General features: G+C 37.1%; 1 protein-coding gene across 6 annotated transcripts in view; it reads right to left on the minus strand.

The window, feature by feature from the left end:
* Window positions 1-17,658, minus strand: part of ATG10 (autophagy related 10) — a 307,360-nt gene that overhangs the window by 63,773 nt on the left and 225,929 nt on the right. The gene's annotated exons all lie outside the window — the stretch shown is intronic.

The raw sequence follows: 17,658 nt of genomic DNA on the forward strand, positions 1-17,658 counted from the left end.
GTTGCCAAAGGCTGAGAGGAGGAAGGAATGGGAGTACACGTAAACTCCTGATAAACATAGTCTTTGCCTTCTCATACAACCCCCTCCAAGATCTCTTTTGGGCTGACCCTCAATGACCTACACTTTGCTCTCTTAAGATTTGCAAACCATCACCCAGTCACTACTATCTTTAGACTGGTTTAGAAAACCTCCCATCTCAGGGCTATATAGTCTTTTAGAGTTGAAAATGTTCTAGAATTAGATAGTGATGATGGTTGCACAACCTTGTGAATAAACTAAAAACCACTGAATTGTACACTTTAAAGCCGTGAATTTTATGTGATGTAAATTATAGCTCCATAAAAAAAGTCAAGACATGCCCCAGGTTTTTCTGATGGGATCTGTTTTACCAGCAATGTGCTACATCAGATTAAATCACTCATGGAGTATGGCCAAAATTATTCAAATTAAAACCAGTTGCAATAGAAAAACAAACAAACCAAGACTTAAAAAAGACTAGAATTGAATCTTGGTTCTACCATTTATTAGCTTGGGGGCAAAGTACTTATATTCTTTTAGCCTCAGTTTCCTCATCTGGAAAATAAGAATAATAACACCTACTTTAAGGGTCATTATGAAGAATAGCTCATCTATCTAAATGTCCCTAGCAGAGAGTCTAGCATATGATAGGTACTCAGGAAATGGTAACTATGAATTATTAGCACATTTTCAAATAAAATTGGCCAGTACACAGGAATCATAGCTTAGCATTAAATTAAACCACCCTACTAGCTTTTTCTCTACCAAACATCCCAGTTTCTCCTGTCCAACTAAGACACTGACTGGCACGCATAAACTCCTGATAAACATAGTCTTTGCCTTCTCATACAATTCTCTCCAAGATCTCCTCTGGGCTGTCCCTCAATGACCTACTCTTCACTCCCTTAAGATTTGCAAACCATCATCCAGACAGTCACCAATGTCTTTAGACTGGTTTAGGAAACCTCCCATCTCAGTGACTGATTGGTTATGCTATACTTCAGATTTCTTTAGTCTCTGTCCAATTCTGGCTAAAAAGAGTTTGGTATGATTAGAGAGGTCTTGCCAAGTTTGGGGATAAAGTATTGTTTGCAAGCCAGAACAAGACAGGAGGAATTTTTTTCAAGTAACATAGGGAACCAAGATCAAAGCAAATGTTGGCAAGAGAGAACTCAGGCTTGTACGTCAAGAAGTCTACTCTCAAATACCAAGTTCATGGGACCAGCAGGGTCAACACTAGGTTACAAAGCAAAGTGCTTGAAGTGTTTGAAGCCAGGCAAGAATGAGACAAGAGTGAAAGCAGACTGTGAACAAGCAAGGAAGATGGGGTGACCTGGGTGACTTCCCTGAGCCACAACATGTGCAGTTTGGCCATCTTTATCAAAGGTATAAGTGAGCTAGGTTAGCTTAATAACCCAGAAGCAAGGGAGTCACTATTGGCAGCGATAGAAACTTAAGCTCCTTAGTTTCCAAGTTAACTGGCTACATTTTCTAATTCCAAGGGAGTTCCAGAGCATAACTATAGGGCCAAAAGCCTGTCTCCCATAAGATGCCAGGAAAAAGAACTAAATTCAAAAGCCCTGATCACCTTCTTTTTGGATCCTATTTTTAGAGGTTAGAAGCTGCCTCCATGTGAAAGAATGAAATCCATACTATCCAATATCCTAGGCTGTGGGATCTAAGCACTATTTTTATTCAATCACTCAACAAAATAATTTTAGCAGATACAAAGGTAGGCTTGGCCACATTGATCTCAGGTAAGATCAAAATAGTTTTTTTTTTTTTTTTTTTTTCTGAGCAACTTTTAAGAAACAAAATAGACTTATATATTCCTGATAACTATCTTAAAATATAGACCTGTTGAATCAGGAATATTTAAGTTCATATCTTAATACTAAAATTCCCTTTGTCCAAACACAAGTCAATGTCAGTTGCCTGTCTTTAACTTGACAATCTTTCAAATTACATCTAGGCAATGTGCCCTCTAGCTCAGCCATGTACAAACATTTTAAAGCACCAGAACACTTTCTGCAAATAAGATCTTTTAAGATACCATAAAACAGAAGAAAATGGAGGTACTCTGATTGAAGTAAGGTGGAGGGCTCCAAAGACCCACCTATTTTACTTGGCTTCTTCCAAATGTGTCCCTTTTCCCACACACACAAATAATAGTTCCAATGTGTCTTCACTCACGTATGGGGCTTTCCTGAACCCAGTATGAAACACAAGTTAGTTGACACAATAATTTCATGAGACAGGAGTACAAGAAATGATGATTTTATTAAAGCTTCATCAGCAGAAGAAAGACCTATTGGGAGACAATTTGTTCCCCCATGGTCCACAGCTGTGGGGACAGCCTTGATAAATGGGGAAAACATTTCACCAAACTTGTGTGAAATTAAGACTTAATTCTCCTAAAGCAAAGTCCAAGGAAAAATGTCATTTGCATATCCAAGAAACTATCACTGTTGATCATTGAGCCTTGTTGATCATTGTTGATAAAGGAACTGATGTCAAATATGCTTGTGAAAAAATTGAAATTAAATTTTTTATGTAAAAAATAATTCCATTTTTCTATTTATTTCTACCAATGAGATAGACTTTGGTGAATCAAAAGTGATTATTTTCTAGAACTCACCCTTAAACTTATTTTCTCCTTTAACAGCTGCTTGCAATCCTTTAACAGTTGCTTGCAATTAATTTGATTGTATGAAGACCTTTAAGTAGAGGTAGGGGAAGGAAGGCTGTAAGAACCTTTAAGTGGATTACCGTAGATGACCTTCCACAGTCTAAGGCTTTGCCTTGCTCTGACTATCCTCCAGTAGAGGTTTTACCCTAGCTGTATATGAACAAGTTTATATTTGAAAAACCCGAACTGCCATGTGAGGCTGTGAAGGACAGATCACTGCAATCTCAGTTATTAAAGATGATTTGAATAGGGCTAGGGATGGAGATAGGGGAGAAAGTCTGTCAGAAAACGAGACTATTGATCAGAGGAAGCTACTTAGACATGTATTCAATTTAACTCCTTTCACCAACATGTGGTTTAAAAAATTGAGTACAATATTTACACTCTTCAATTCTAGATGAACTGTAGGACATGCTAGGTACATCTGTATTTCAATGGGAAGCTGTAGGTTTAGCTACAGGCCCAATAACAACTTTAGATTGTAGAATGCACCTGCTAATGGCATGGCTGGGAGAGAAGCATTATGGAGGCAGATTCTCATTGAGGCCCAGATGGGCTATTCTCCTGCCATTGCAGCCTTGGAACATACCTATTGTGATCTGCCAAACCCACCTCACAGTAAACAGCATAACCAACTAATCATCTAAAGCTGAAGGTCTCTCCTGAGGAAAGAATTTTGCTACCAAAGAATTCAGTTTTTTAAGTCTGCTTTTGAATGAAAACGACACAATTCACTATGTAGGTAAGTAACTGTACTAAGTACACTATGTCAGCTTCCTCCTCAATAAGCTGTAAGCCTCGGCCTGTGAATGTACTGCTGTAGGAAACCTGAACCTCAACAATTCTATTGACCAGCAGTGCTTTATTTTATATGGAATAGAAATTGTGTCCACTGCTTTTCCTTTTCATTATATTTATGGATTAATGATAATAGATATTCATAGTATCAACTATGTGCCTCACAATGCTAAGAAATTAACATGCACTAACTCACATAATTCCCACAACGACCCATTGGAATCATCCTTATAATATTCCTTATGTAGAAATAATTTCCTATCTTGCAGATGAGGAAGATGAAACACCTAATAACTGTCCTCGGTCACACTGCTAATAAGTAGAAGAACCTGAGTAAGAACCCAAGTGTTTCTGACTTCAGAGCCCAACCCCTAACCAGTTGAAGAAACTCTCTTTGGGCCAAGCTATATAATATGGTGTCACTCAATGTTCAGCTGGAAAAAACAGAATCTACGCTCTACTTGAAGCTCTCTGGCTAGTTGAATAGGGAGAGAGGACAGAATAAACAAATTCTAGATGACTTTCCAGGAAACATTCCCGAAGCAATCCTGCAGAACTGAACACCATCTGACCTACTGCCTCTTCTTGGGTCAGGAATCTGTCATTCTAGAATCACATCCCCACTCCAGTGAACAAAAACCTGACCCTATGTGCCACTTCCAGAACCACAGCACACCTGCTATAACTCCCACCAGCAAAATACATGCCCCGTTCTCTGGACAATGAAGCCTCTGTGAAGGTCACGTAGACAACCTCCATGCCAGAAATACTGCTGACAAGAGCAGTTTGCACATGCTTCTGCCTTCCAAATCATGAACAAATGCATCTACTATGATATTCCTGAACCAACTTCAGACCCCTATTTGAGATGTGTGAAAACTGCGTATTAGCTTTCCAGTGTCTGCAGTTCAGGAAGGGCATTAGAGAAGAAGGGCAGACTGGAAGTTGAGTTTTAATCCACTACAGCTATTACAAGTTCCAAGGATTTGCATGTCCTGACGAGTCCTAGGGGACTCCTGATTAGGGCTGCGGTAGTTTGTGTGTCTGGGGAAAGAGTCCAGAGCTTTCATGATATTCTCAAAAGGGGTTCATGACCTAAAACTTGATCAGATCTGCTTTAAAATAATAATCTTAACATAATACCATTTTGAGAGTAAGATTATTATTGTGGGAGAAGGTAAAACACAGTGGTTAAAGACATGAGCTCCCTAGTATGGCATCTGAGTTCTAATTCCAGTTCTCTTACTTAGATGTTTGACCTTTAACAAGCTACTTAATCTTTTTCTGTCTCAGTTTCCCCTTCTCTAAAGTGTGGAGAATCGTATCAACCTCATAAGGGTGTTCAAAGACTAAGTGAAAGAATACATGTGAAGTAGTACTTCCACGCTTAAAGGAGCAGAACTTAAGGGCTTCCATGGAGTTCTGCTCAACCATCTATGCAAATCTAATGAATTTTACAAAGAAAAGCCCAGCCCTGCTGGCAGGTACTCCTGCAGACCAACTCTGGACAGCTTTGGTAAGAATATAAATCAGACCCTTTAATTCTGACAATATGTCAACTACTCCATTGTCTAAAATGTATGTGCCAATCATTTGCAAGAAAAACCTGCATTTCAGCTATTTATCAGTAACTTCAGTGTTAAGTTGATTGATATGTGACTCTAATCAAAAGCCTGGTTGACATCAGACTGTAAGACATTAAGAAGAATGATTATGACCAGTATCAGTGAGCACTTTGAGAAATGAGTACTCTAAGACACTGCTGGCATCTTAGAATTAGTACATCTTTTCTGAGATTGACATAGGAATATCTAACAAAACCTTTAAAATGTGAATACTCATTGACTCACCAATTCCACTTCTAAAAATTTATTCCAAATAATTTAGACAATTGCATAAATTATATATAAAAGAATGTTCACTTAGAAACTTGTTTATAATACATATTTTTTAAAAACTCAGTGTTCACAACATAAAATTGGTTAAAACAATTACGGCCTTACCTTACAATGGAATTCTACACAATTTTTTTTTTTTTTTTTTTTTTTTGAGACAGAGTCTCGCTCTGTTGCCCAGGCTGGAGTGCAGTGGCACGATCTCGGCTCACTGCAAGCTCTGCCTCCTCCTGGGTTCATGTCATTCTCCTGCTTCAGCCTCCTGAGTAGCTGGGACTACAGGCGTGCGCCACCATGCCCAGCTAATTTTTGTATTTTTAGTAGAGATGGGGTTTCACCACGTTGGCCAGGATGGTCTCGATCTCTTGATACACCCGCCTCAGCCTCCCAAAGTGCTGGGATTACAATCGTGAGCCACCACACCTGGCCAGAATTCTACACAATTATTAAATGGAAAATGAAGATTTATTTAAATATTGGGGTGCAAAAATGTCTGTGATGTAAATTTCAAAATAAAAGGGTGCATAGTATGATTCATTTGCCTGTGTATTTTTATATATAATATATATGAATATACATTATAGATAAAGCTATATATAAACTTCTGGAAAGCTATGCACTGAAAGGTTAACAGTGGTAACTTTTAACATTTGGAATTATGAATAATTTTTATTTTCTTCTTTATGATATTTTGTATTTTATTAAAAATTTTCAGTTTATAATATTTTTTCAATCAGAAAAAATGATTATAAAGAATTTTAAGCCTAGTTCATACCACTTTTATTTGAAGACAATGCAAAATATGTACTGAGATTCATATTCAGATCCATACAGAATCTCTAAGCTCTTTCTTTGCATCTTCTATCAATACAAGAATAGGAAAACTCAAATGCTTTTTGAAGACAGGCAGGCAAAGTAAATAAGTGAAATAGACAATAGGAGGAAATAGGTAGAGGAGGTGACCATGATTAACCATGAAGCACGTATCCAGTCTAAAGTTATTCAAATTAAAAAATGGCCAGGTGCGATGGCTCATGCCTGCAATCCCAGCACTTTGGGAGGCCAAGGCAGGTGGATCATTTGAGGTCAGGTGTTCGAGACCAGCCTGGCCAACATGGTGAAACCCCATCTCTACTAAAAACACAAAAATTAGCTGGGCTGTAGTGGTGCATGCCTGTAATCCCAGCTACCCAAGAAGCTGAGGCAGGAGAATCACTTGAGCCCAGAAGGCAGAGGTTACAGTCAGCCGAGATCACGCCACTGCACTCCAGTCTGAATGACAGAGTGAGACTCTATCTCCAAAAAAAACCAAAAAACAAAAACAAAATTAAAAATCATTTCAAAACACTTAAAATAACATTTGTAGGCTGAATTTGAACAGTAAGCTGCCAGTAAAGACTTTAACAGTATAAACTGACACACACAGAGTATATTAGTGTAACACTCACACACAGCTACAACTGAGCATCACCCCCTCCCCATCTCCTGGAATTGGTTTAAGTGGTATCTATAAAGGAGACTATTTTTTCATAGTTGTGAAATGATCTATCTAGAATTTAATACAAGAAAAAGTTTGTCTCTCCTGATAATCTTGTCTTGTTTCCTTCTGTAACAGAACAAAAGCAGTGTATTTAATTGGCTTTTCCTTTTTGTTATTTGTTATTTTAGAAAGCTCAAAATCTTTCCTTAGCTTATGTTATCTATTAAAACTATCTTTTCCCATCCATCATTTAGTTATTATTCACTTGCTTTGATGGTTATAGTATGTGTATGTATTATTAGCATATTCGAATATATGTATACAAACCACCTGAAATAGTTTTGGAATTCAGATTGGACAGAGGGAAGAATTGACCAATTATTTAACTAAAAAATACAGGCTGCAAATGTAATATGGAGAATTTTGCAGCTGACATGGGAGAGAAGCAGAGAAAATGACAAGTGAGAAGAGAAGCTGAAGGGAGTAGAAAGTGGGAAGAAAATAATGTGCAATAACTGCATGGTGGAATTATGTATATACAGCAACGATTGTACAAAAAATTGGATAAAACAAATAGCATCTTTCTGACGTAGCATATAATCCTTCCTAAGGACTCAAAACATACACAGATAAGTGTAGCAGTGGAGTCTGTGTTCCATTTCCCCCCTGGGTCCGGTGCCTGCCTCCGGTCCCCACCCCCAACCCCCAGGCTTCTCCACCTGCTCTAAGCTGCTGCTTTACTGTATACCCGCCATTAACCTCTTTCTCAAAAACCGGAAATAAGAAAATAAATATTCCTCAGACTTGAAGTTTGGGGACTAAGATGTTTATTAAAAATTAATAATTGATGGTAGGTAATTATCAAAATGAAATGTGCTAAGATGAATAATATTAAAATTAATTATTTAATATTTTAAATGGTATTTTATTTTTATATTGATAAGCTGTTCCTTTTTAAGAAACAGTAATTCCAGGGATCAATGAAATGCTGGGAGATTCTTTAAAAGAAGGCCTTTGTATACATTCAAAGCATGTGCTGAGTCAAAAGTGTAACTTTGATGGTAAAAAGCTAAGCAATAGTCTGCGCAACCAGATGTACACTTAACAAAGAACATTAACCAGCCTCTTGTTTTTATTATGTAGTGAAATAAACTTCAACTTAAAGACATAAAACCCAAGTATACCAGCATCCTGGTTATTTATAAGAAATATATCCTGTTTAGCTATATATCTTAAACTCTCATTAAAATGGGATAAAATATCTTAGAAATTAATACAATAGGAGTCCAATAATAAATCAGCTCCCATTTTATTTAGATTAAACACTTAATGAGCAGTTAGTGGTCAGAAATTTTTAGAAAGTAAAAGTTGGATGAGAAAGCACTGTTATACCAATGCCTAAACAGCATCCAATATGCGTTTAGGACTTTCCACAAACACTCCAAGGTGTAAAGCCAAAAAAGTTTTAAGAAAAATAAGTTACTGGCCAGGCGTGGTGGCTCACACCTGTAATTCCAGCATTTTGGGAGGCTGAGGTGGGTGGATCACGTGAGGTCAGGAGTTGGGAGACCAGCCTGACCAACATGGTGAAACCCTATCTCTACTAAAAATACAAAAAGTAGCAGGTGTGGTGGTGGGCACCTATAATCTCAGCTACTTGGAAGGCTGAGGCAGGAGAATCACTTGAACTGGGAGGCAGAGGTTGCAGTGAGCCGAGATCGCACCACTGCACTCTAGCCTGGGCAACAAGAGCGAAACACCGTCTCAGAAAAGAAAAAAAAAAAAAAAGAAAAGAAAAAGAAATTACTTAGTGAAAGATAGAAAGAAGTTTCATATGCCTTTTTTCTTTTTTTTGAGACAGAGTCTCACTCTTTCACCCAGGCTGGAGTGCAGTGGCACGATCTCTGCTCACTGCAATCTCTCCTTCCCAGGGGCATTCAAGTGATTCTCCTGCCTCAGCCTCCCAAGTACCTGAGATTACCCACCACCACGCCTGGCTAATTTTTGTATTTTTAGTAGAGACGGGGTTTCCCCATGTTGGCCAGGCTGGTCTCAAACTCCCGACCTCAAGTGATCTACCCACCTTGGGCTCCCAAGGTGCTGGGATTAAAATTACAGGTGTAAGCCACCGTGACTGGCCCGTATGCCTTTTATTTATAAGGTGAGATTTCTGGACACTTCTGGTAAAAATCAGTTACACCCAAATAACCCCTTTTTTTTTTTTTTTTTTTTTTTTTTTTTTTTTTTTTAAGAGATGGGGTCTTGCTATGTTACCCAGGCTGGCCTCAAACTCCTAGGCTCAAGCAATCCTCCCACCTCGGCCACCTGAGTAGCTGCGATTGCAGGTATGAGCCACCATGCCTGGCCATTCTTCACATATTTCTTAATGTAGGGAAAGTCTAAGAAACAAACGAAATTCATTAAAATGTGCTTTTGTTTCCTCAAACAGGAAAAGCACAATGGAGTATAAATGACAGTAAACATTTCTGAATGGATAAAACAAAGAATATCGGCTGAGCACGGTGGCTCATGCCTGTAATCCCAGCACTTTGGGAGGCCAAGGCGGGCAGATCACTTGAGGTCAAGAATTCAACACCAGCCAGGCTAATGGGGAGAAATCTTTTCTCTACTAAAAATACATGCGTGGTGGTGCATGACTATAATCGCAGCTACTTGGGAAGTTGAGGCACAAGAATCACTTGAACCCGGGAGACGAGGGTTGCAGTGAGCTGAGATCATGTCACTGCACTCCAGTCTGGGTGACAGAGCGAAACTCCGTCTGGAAAAAAAAAAAAAAAAAAAAAAAAACACCAAATATGGAAAGTACCCTGAACATGTATGGTACCCAGAGCATCAACATTTAATAAACACTAAAAGTCACAATGCATGTACAGACGGACAATCTAAAAATAATTGCTAGTAGAGACAGAGACAAACAGAACTGTCATTACTACTCTAAGATACCAAAGTAAGGATATAACAAAGACAGTATATTTCACACTCCTAAGACAATAAAGTGTGGCAGAATCACTGAATACTGCTAAAACACAAGAAGGCTTCTACAAAAAGCCTGCAAGGTAGATACATTCATTGTGCTGCCATAAACCTGCCCCCTAAATGGCTTATTAATATCCACAGCTAATACCTAGAAACTCAGATTCAATAAATTAGCAGCAAATTACAGAGAAAACAATCACATGATAACTGCAGTCCCGTTTAAATAAAGCTCCACCATGAAAGAAGCCTGCAAAGGAAGCTGGCAGTGATTCTGAAGAAGCAGCAGCAATGCATAAAGGCTTCTTAATTTTCTCGTCATTTAAGAATTAAACGGCTTCCAGTTCACACAGATCTTACCAGGTGCACTAAATTGATGTCATTATAAGCCATCAGGAAATACCCACCGAGACCTATACCAACACTGAGAAGTTTTGTTAAACAGCTGTGTGTTTTAATTGATTTGTATTATTTAAAATAGAAACAGTTAAAAGTCAGTTATCGGATGTTGTGTAAAAGAGATGCCTAAAGACTCCAGGGAGACTGAGTTCAGAAGAAAGCCAATCACTGGAACTTCACTTGAGCACTTAAGATTATTACTAGAGGAAGCACAATTAAATCATCAGTTTATCAGCCATCATTATAAATCACCAGGCAACATATCAAGCTTCATTATTTAAGAATCCTTAACCAGTGACTTCCTGCATCACTGAGAGTCAAAAGCAATCTTCACCAAAAGGTACCTAAGGAGTTATGATTTTTTGTTGTGTTTTTCTTTTTTTTTTAGCCTGAGAAATTTATCATGGAAACATAATGAAACCCACTAAAATTAATTATCATGTTTTTGCATGTTTTAGGCATGCCAAAGTCTTCAAAAGGAAACTCAGTGGTATTTGGGACATGCAAAATGTGTGCTGCACAGGCTTCTCCTATTCCACTCTGTACAAACATTTAAACTTACTCTTACATAGTATTAAATACTTGCATGGTAGGATCAAATGAGGAAAATAATCAACGAGTTTCTTCCCACTTTTATCCATCCAACCCCATTCATTCACTTGTACTCTCCTTTCCCAGACATATGGAATCAGAAAATAAAGAACCTCCAAAGTCTTGGTTTCCAAATGTAAGCACACAGTTCAAGTGTTAAAAACAATATATTTAAAAGGAGATAAGATACAGATTGAGTTTCATATACAACTCTCTCCCCTCAGAGCAGGGAAGGAAAGCAGGGCCTTGGAGAGAGGCAATTTCGAAAAGGCCATTTCCCAAGAGGGGCATGTGTATGTGCATGTGCTCATGTGTGTGCATATATATGCGTACAAAATGACACAACACAATAGAATCTCTTGTAGTTTGGAAATTTGAGAATAGAGAGGATATGGTTCTAGTACACGATAGGTTTCATGAAGAAAAGTCCCTTCCATCATCATCATTATATTTAGGCAGTTGTAAAACAGGAGGGGCAGCCAGACTTTTCTGAGCATAGAAGGATGGGAGACAGCCACCTGATGTTTCCACAGCCCTGTTGCGGTAGCAGAAAAGAGTGAGGTCCAACTTATTCATTAGACAGAGTAGGCACAGTGCCTGGGGTCTACAATACCTTTAGGAATCCATGAAAATATTTTAATTGCCTTTTTAAAAATAAAATAATAAACTTGTAGGTCAAAGAAAGTATTTTAACATATAGTATGAATAGTCGTCTCTCTAATAATACAGCTATAAAATATAATTTTAATACCTTTTTATGGAGGAAGGAGTCCGTGAAGGTAATTGTGTCTAAGGCCTACAAAAGTCAGGATGTGGTCCTAGAAAGCAAAGGTTTGATGAGAGAGAGAGCGAGGGTGAGAGAGAGAAGGAGAAAGAGGCAGCACAGAACTGAAACAGAGCCCCTGGGGTAGATATTATTAGTTAGGGTCCAGAAGTTTAGTATCAATTTCAGGGTGGAAAGGGGGGATCCTAAATTTGGCATAGTTTAATTTTCAATGGCTGAGAAAATCACTGAAATAACTATGTTTACCTGGAAAAAATCAACAATGATTATGATTATAATAATACATAATATATTTACTATACTTTATGTGCTAGGCAATGTACAACATATTTTACATATATTGATTCATTTAGTCTTCCCATATGCTCTGTGTAGATGCTACTGTTACCTCTAATGGAAAACCAAACTAAGATACGGAATCTTTGTAATTTAACCAAGATCATGCAGCTAGTAAGTGGTGGCATACAGAGTCAAATCCACTCTCTCTGGCTCCAACACCCAGAAAAAGGCACTACCATTTCCCAAAGGAACCAGTTCTCCTTGGCTGACTCCAACAAGTCTGGGCAGGAATTGCTCAACATGCATGTGCAACCACTTGTCATACCACTAAACAAGGAAGCCATCAAAGCCACATGGGTTGTATCAAAATGACTCAAGAGCCGACGTCTTTGGCCAGACTTCCACTGGCTAAAGATGAGGTAAACTGAACATCAATAAAGATAACCACTACTATGAACTGACACATACAAAACATTTATATCTGTGAGTCCATAAAGACATATTTTTTTAAGTTCTTGGATACCTTGGGAGGATACTAAAGAACCAACTCATTATCTTGAAAGCTAGCTCACAAAGGGAAAGAATCAAGCATTTATCCTGCCCTTCCTAATCAAAGCATACCTCAGGTAAGTAAGATGGAGAGAGAAACTTTGTCATTATAGAAGTAGTCCAGCTAATAAATAACGAATGACAGAATTAGAAAATCACCATCTTGCAACCACTAATGAATTAATGGGTCTAAGCAATAATCATCAACGGCAGTAAAACATCACAAAAAAGAGTGATAACCAAACATAAGGTCCTCCCTGATGGCATACTCAGAAACAACCATGAAGTATTCTTGCCAAAAAATCGAGACTGAATTTGATCAAGCCTCAAGATCTAACTATCAGTTTATAAAAAAATACAGGGAGGAACATACTAAAAACCACAGAAATACAATTAGAAAAAAAAATTAAGACTGCAAAACACTACAGAACAAACAACCTGTTTCTTCAACAAAAAATTACCAGGAAAAAAAAGAGATAGAGGAATGAGAATCTATAAGATTCCAAAAGTCTTAAGATATGTTAACTACTTTAATGTGTAAACCTTATTTTGGATCCTGATATAAACAAACTATAAAAAAAAGAACTTGGGAAATTTAAACATTAATTGCTTATTTAATGATATTAAGAAATTAATAATTTTATTTGTGATAATCGAGTTGTGGTTATGTTTTTTTGAGTCCTTACCTTTTTAAATTAAATATTTTATTTTGAGATAATTGTTGATTCATGTTTAGTTGTAAGAAATTATATAAAGAGATGAGGTGCAGTGATTCATGCCTGTAATCCCATCACTCTGAAAGCCCAAGGCAGGAGGATCACTTGAGGCCAGGAGCTCAAGACCAGCCTGGGGAACACAGTGAGACCCCCATCTCCACTTTAAAAATTTTTTAAATGATACAAAAGGATATCTCATATCCTTTATCCAGTTCCCCCCAATGGTAACATCTCGCAAGACTATAGTACAGTATCACAAACAAGATACTGACAGTGACTCAGTGAAGATCCAGAACATGTTCACTGCCATAAGATTCCCTCATGTTTTCTTTAATAGCCACAGCCATTTCCCTCCCATTCACACTCCCTATCACCTGGCAACCACAAATCTGTTCTTCAGTCCATGATTTTGTCATTTCAAAAGCGTTACAGAAATAGTATCAAACACTCTGCAACTTCTGGGATTGCCTTTTTGCACTCAGCATAATTATTTGAAGATTCATCCGGGTTGCTGAGTGTATCAATGATTGGTTCCTTTTTATTGCTGAGTAGTATTCCATGTAATGGTATGCTATTCTCTGTTTAACCATCTACCCACTGAAGACACCTGGGTTTTTTTTTTTTTCCATTTTGAGCTATTATAAATAAAACTGATATGAACATTCATGTAGAACCCTTATCTTTTAAAGATACTTAAATATGTAGGGATGAAATAAAATGATGCTAGGAATTACTTCAAAAAAGTTCCTAACTGGATGAGATATGGAAAAAAACAAACTCTTCATCAGCTAATAAGCACCTTATACAATTATCTCTACTTTTATATGTGTTTAAAATTTTCCATAATATAAAATTCAAAAAAAGAATCCAGTAAGAAAAAATTACTCATCTGACTACTACACACCCCTGCACATAAACACACATATCTTAAAGTAAAACTGAAGGTACACTTTTTTATCTTGTGACTTTAGGCCATGCCAAGATCAAAGGAATTCTTTTCTTAAAACATAGAGCCAACACCTTCCAGTGATCATTGTTGTAACACTCACTATAACAATTAAGGCAAATCCAACCTAAGTATCTGTTAACTTTCTTTCAGAAGTTTTTTTATTAAGCTACAGGGTTGATATAATAGGTAGTCTGTAACATTGGACAAAAGCAGGTAAGTAATCACCATAATCAAACGTATGAGATTTATGAGTGGCTTGTCTTCAAAAGAGAGGGTTTACATCTGACATGAATAGGTCCTTATCATCAAGACAAATGCTGAAAGAACAGAAGTGTGATTACTAAAGATGAAGAGCAACAAACTATATGAGCACAATCAGGCCTGAAAATGAAGTGTAATGCATTTTATATTTGCAAAGGCTGCTTTTGTTTTTAAGCCACTCTGGAGAACAGCATATTATTATCATGTTCAGTCTGCAAGCTAATGATTCCTTAGTATAATTCTGCAAAACGGTGTCTACTATTCAACACCACCAATATTCTATCAGCCCATTCTTCCTTAGTGCTGTACATTCTTCTTCCCTTCCATCTCACTGAGGACACCTTGTTTTTTCTTCGTATGTGGTACTGAAAAATGAAGACCCATTCTCCCAAAGATCTCAAGCAAATAAGAGACCATAAATACCAACCCATTAACCAATCTGGGATTAAAAGCCAAGATCTCCAAAGGAAATATTCATGATGATTTTCAAATGCCAAGTAGTGCAATGGCTACAAATAAGTTTCCCTTACTTGATCTGTAATGCCTCGACATGCACTGTGATGAGCAATTTTAAAGCTTAAATAAACATTGTTATTAGAAGTAGGATATCTGTTCACAGATCAAATCCTAATAAGATCAATTCCAAAGGATCACCTAAGTTTTATAGTTGTGTTGTAGTGTGATTATATCAAATATCCCTCGTATTAAGTGAGCTCCAGCCTTGGTGTTAGAAATAGTAATGCTTGTTGTGATAGGATTTGATCTGTAATACCATACTATGATAGGGAGGAAAAAGATGGTACACTAATAGGCTATCTGTGTGACAGTGAAATAACTATAAAATGAAGGACATTAGTCAATTCTATTAAAAGCAATCTATATACAGATTGGTTCAGTGGTGAGTTTAACAATGTAAGAGTTCTATCAATAAAAAGAAATCTATGGCAACATTGTATCAAAATCTTGTTATTATGTCATGGGTCAGAACCAAGACACATGGAATTAAAATATAAAATATCATAGACCACTAGAAATTGTGCTACATACAGGCCTGCATTGAGAAGATTAATTATCTGCTAGAGACAGAAAAGGAAAATGGTAAGAATTGGATGCAAGAGTATAAAGGAATTGAGAAAGTTAATAAATGGGTGTAAAGTTAAATACACATATATTTTTGAACACTTTTTTCCTCTATCTTTTGCCATATTTCTTGACTCTTACAACCAAACATTTTCTGGGTCTTGTGGATAAGGACTCTACAACACAAATTTTTGTGCAGTGTGTGGCCATTGACAAGACACTAGAAGCTGGAACTCTTAGCACTAATCTTGATATACTTAAAGGTTAATTTAAAATAGTTTGCATAAACTGAAATGTTCTTGCCAAATCTTTAGGGTTGGTTTTCTCATGTTTCACATTATCCTTCTTCATAGCAACCACCAATGCCTGGTCTACAGATTTGGATTTCAGAGGGGCCATTTTTGTCAGCTGAGGTGGTTTCAGAGAAAGGGATGTATGAGAGGACAGGTAGTAAGAGGTAATACATACAGAAAAATGAGGGAAGGCATTAGATCTAGAAAAGATCACAAGAACAAACGGCACAAGAGGAGTATAGAGAGATGAATAACCATGTTTGGCAAGAGCTGTGTAGAGTGGAGGAGTAGAAGATAAACTTAGAAGAGCAGGTTGGAACCAGGGAGCGGCAACCTCTGATGCCCAGGCAAAGCATTTAGACCACATCCCAGAGGCCCTCAGAAAACTACTGCAGGTTAGAGCACAGGTAAGATAAGTATAGCAGTGGTTAAAAAGATGTGACTACAGGTAACGGGCAGAGAGGAAAGGAGCAGAAGACCACAGATAAGAGGCTTTACTAATTGTTCCATGTGAGGTCAGAGGGCTTGATCTAGGAGGGTGATAGTGGGAAGAGAAAAGATTAATTTGAGAGGCAGTGTGAAAGATACAAATACTTAAAGCTAGTTTTGTCCTCAATTAAAACCTAGAAAATGGTCATTGTTAAAGAACTACTTACGAGATGCTAAGGATTCTCATGTTGATTGGGAGGTAAACTGTCATTATGATCAAACACATAAGAGGGCATAAAAATTCTAATAACTGATAAAGTCATTTTTAAAGGAAGCTTTCACTAAGCTCAACAGAACCTTGGAAAAAATAAGATTTTTGATATAAGTAAAAATTATTTTTAAGGAGATTATGATTGGTTGCAAGGTGATGAGTATTTTTTAATTTCCAAAATAATTAACTACTGATTTTAGCAAGGCAGTAATAATGACTTATATGATTGACAAATCTATTTTCTCTACTTTTGCAAATCTACTTTTTATATCTGCTTTTGCAGATCTATTTTCTCTACTTTTGCAAATCACTATTGCAACCATATTATTAATCAAAAGCTCTTCTTTTTTGCAAATGTATCTATGAGTAAAACTGTAAAGCAGTATAGATTACAGAAGGCAAATCATGTATTTCTTAGTGTATAAGCCAACTTAGTTTCTATGTTCATTTGCTTAATACATTTTTATTGAGCACATACTACATGATAAGTACTGTGCTGGTGCTGCATGTGCAATGAAGAATAAAAGAGACATGGTCTGCCTATATGAGAGCTCACAGTACAGACAGTCCCAGACTTAGGATGGTCCAGCTTAACAATTTTTAGACTTTCTCATGGTGCAAAAGTGATACACCTTCAAGAGAAGGTACTTTGATACCTACACAACCATTCTGTTTTCCACTTTCAGTAAAGTATTCACCAAATTGCATGGAGCTATTCAATATTTTATTATAAAATAGGCTTTATGTTAGATGATTTTGTCCAACTGTAGGCTAATGTAAGTGTCCTGAGCACATTTAAGGTAGGTTAGGCTAAGCTATGATGTTTAGTAGGTTAGGTGTATTAAATGCATTTTCTACTTAAGATATTTTCAACTTACAATGGGTTTATCAGGATGTATTCCCATTGTAAGTCAAGGAGGATCTGTATAGTAGAAAAAACAGACATCGATTTTTTTTGAATCATCCTAATATGTAATTTAAAATCGGAATAAGCATCCTAAAGGATAATTATAGGACACTCTGAGAGCTTATAATAGGGTGGCTAAACCAAGACTGGGTCTGGGAAGGTGTTTTTAAAGAAACTGTCTTTGAGGTGAAATATGTAAAGATATAGAGGAGTGAAATAGGGAAAAGAGTTGGGGAGAGGGAACTAGAAGAAAAGATGAACAGAGGGAAAGAATAC

The sequence above is a fragment of the Macaca thibetana genome, chromosome 6 (assembly GCF_024542745.1).
Source record: "Macaca thibetana thibetana isolate TM-01 chromosome 6, ASM2454274v1, whole genome shotgun sequence".
Taxonomy (NCBI): Eukaryota; Metazoa; Chordata; class Mammalia; order Primates; family Cercopithecidae; genus Macaca; species Macaca thibetana.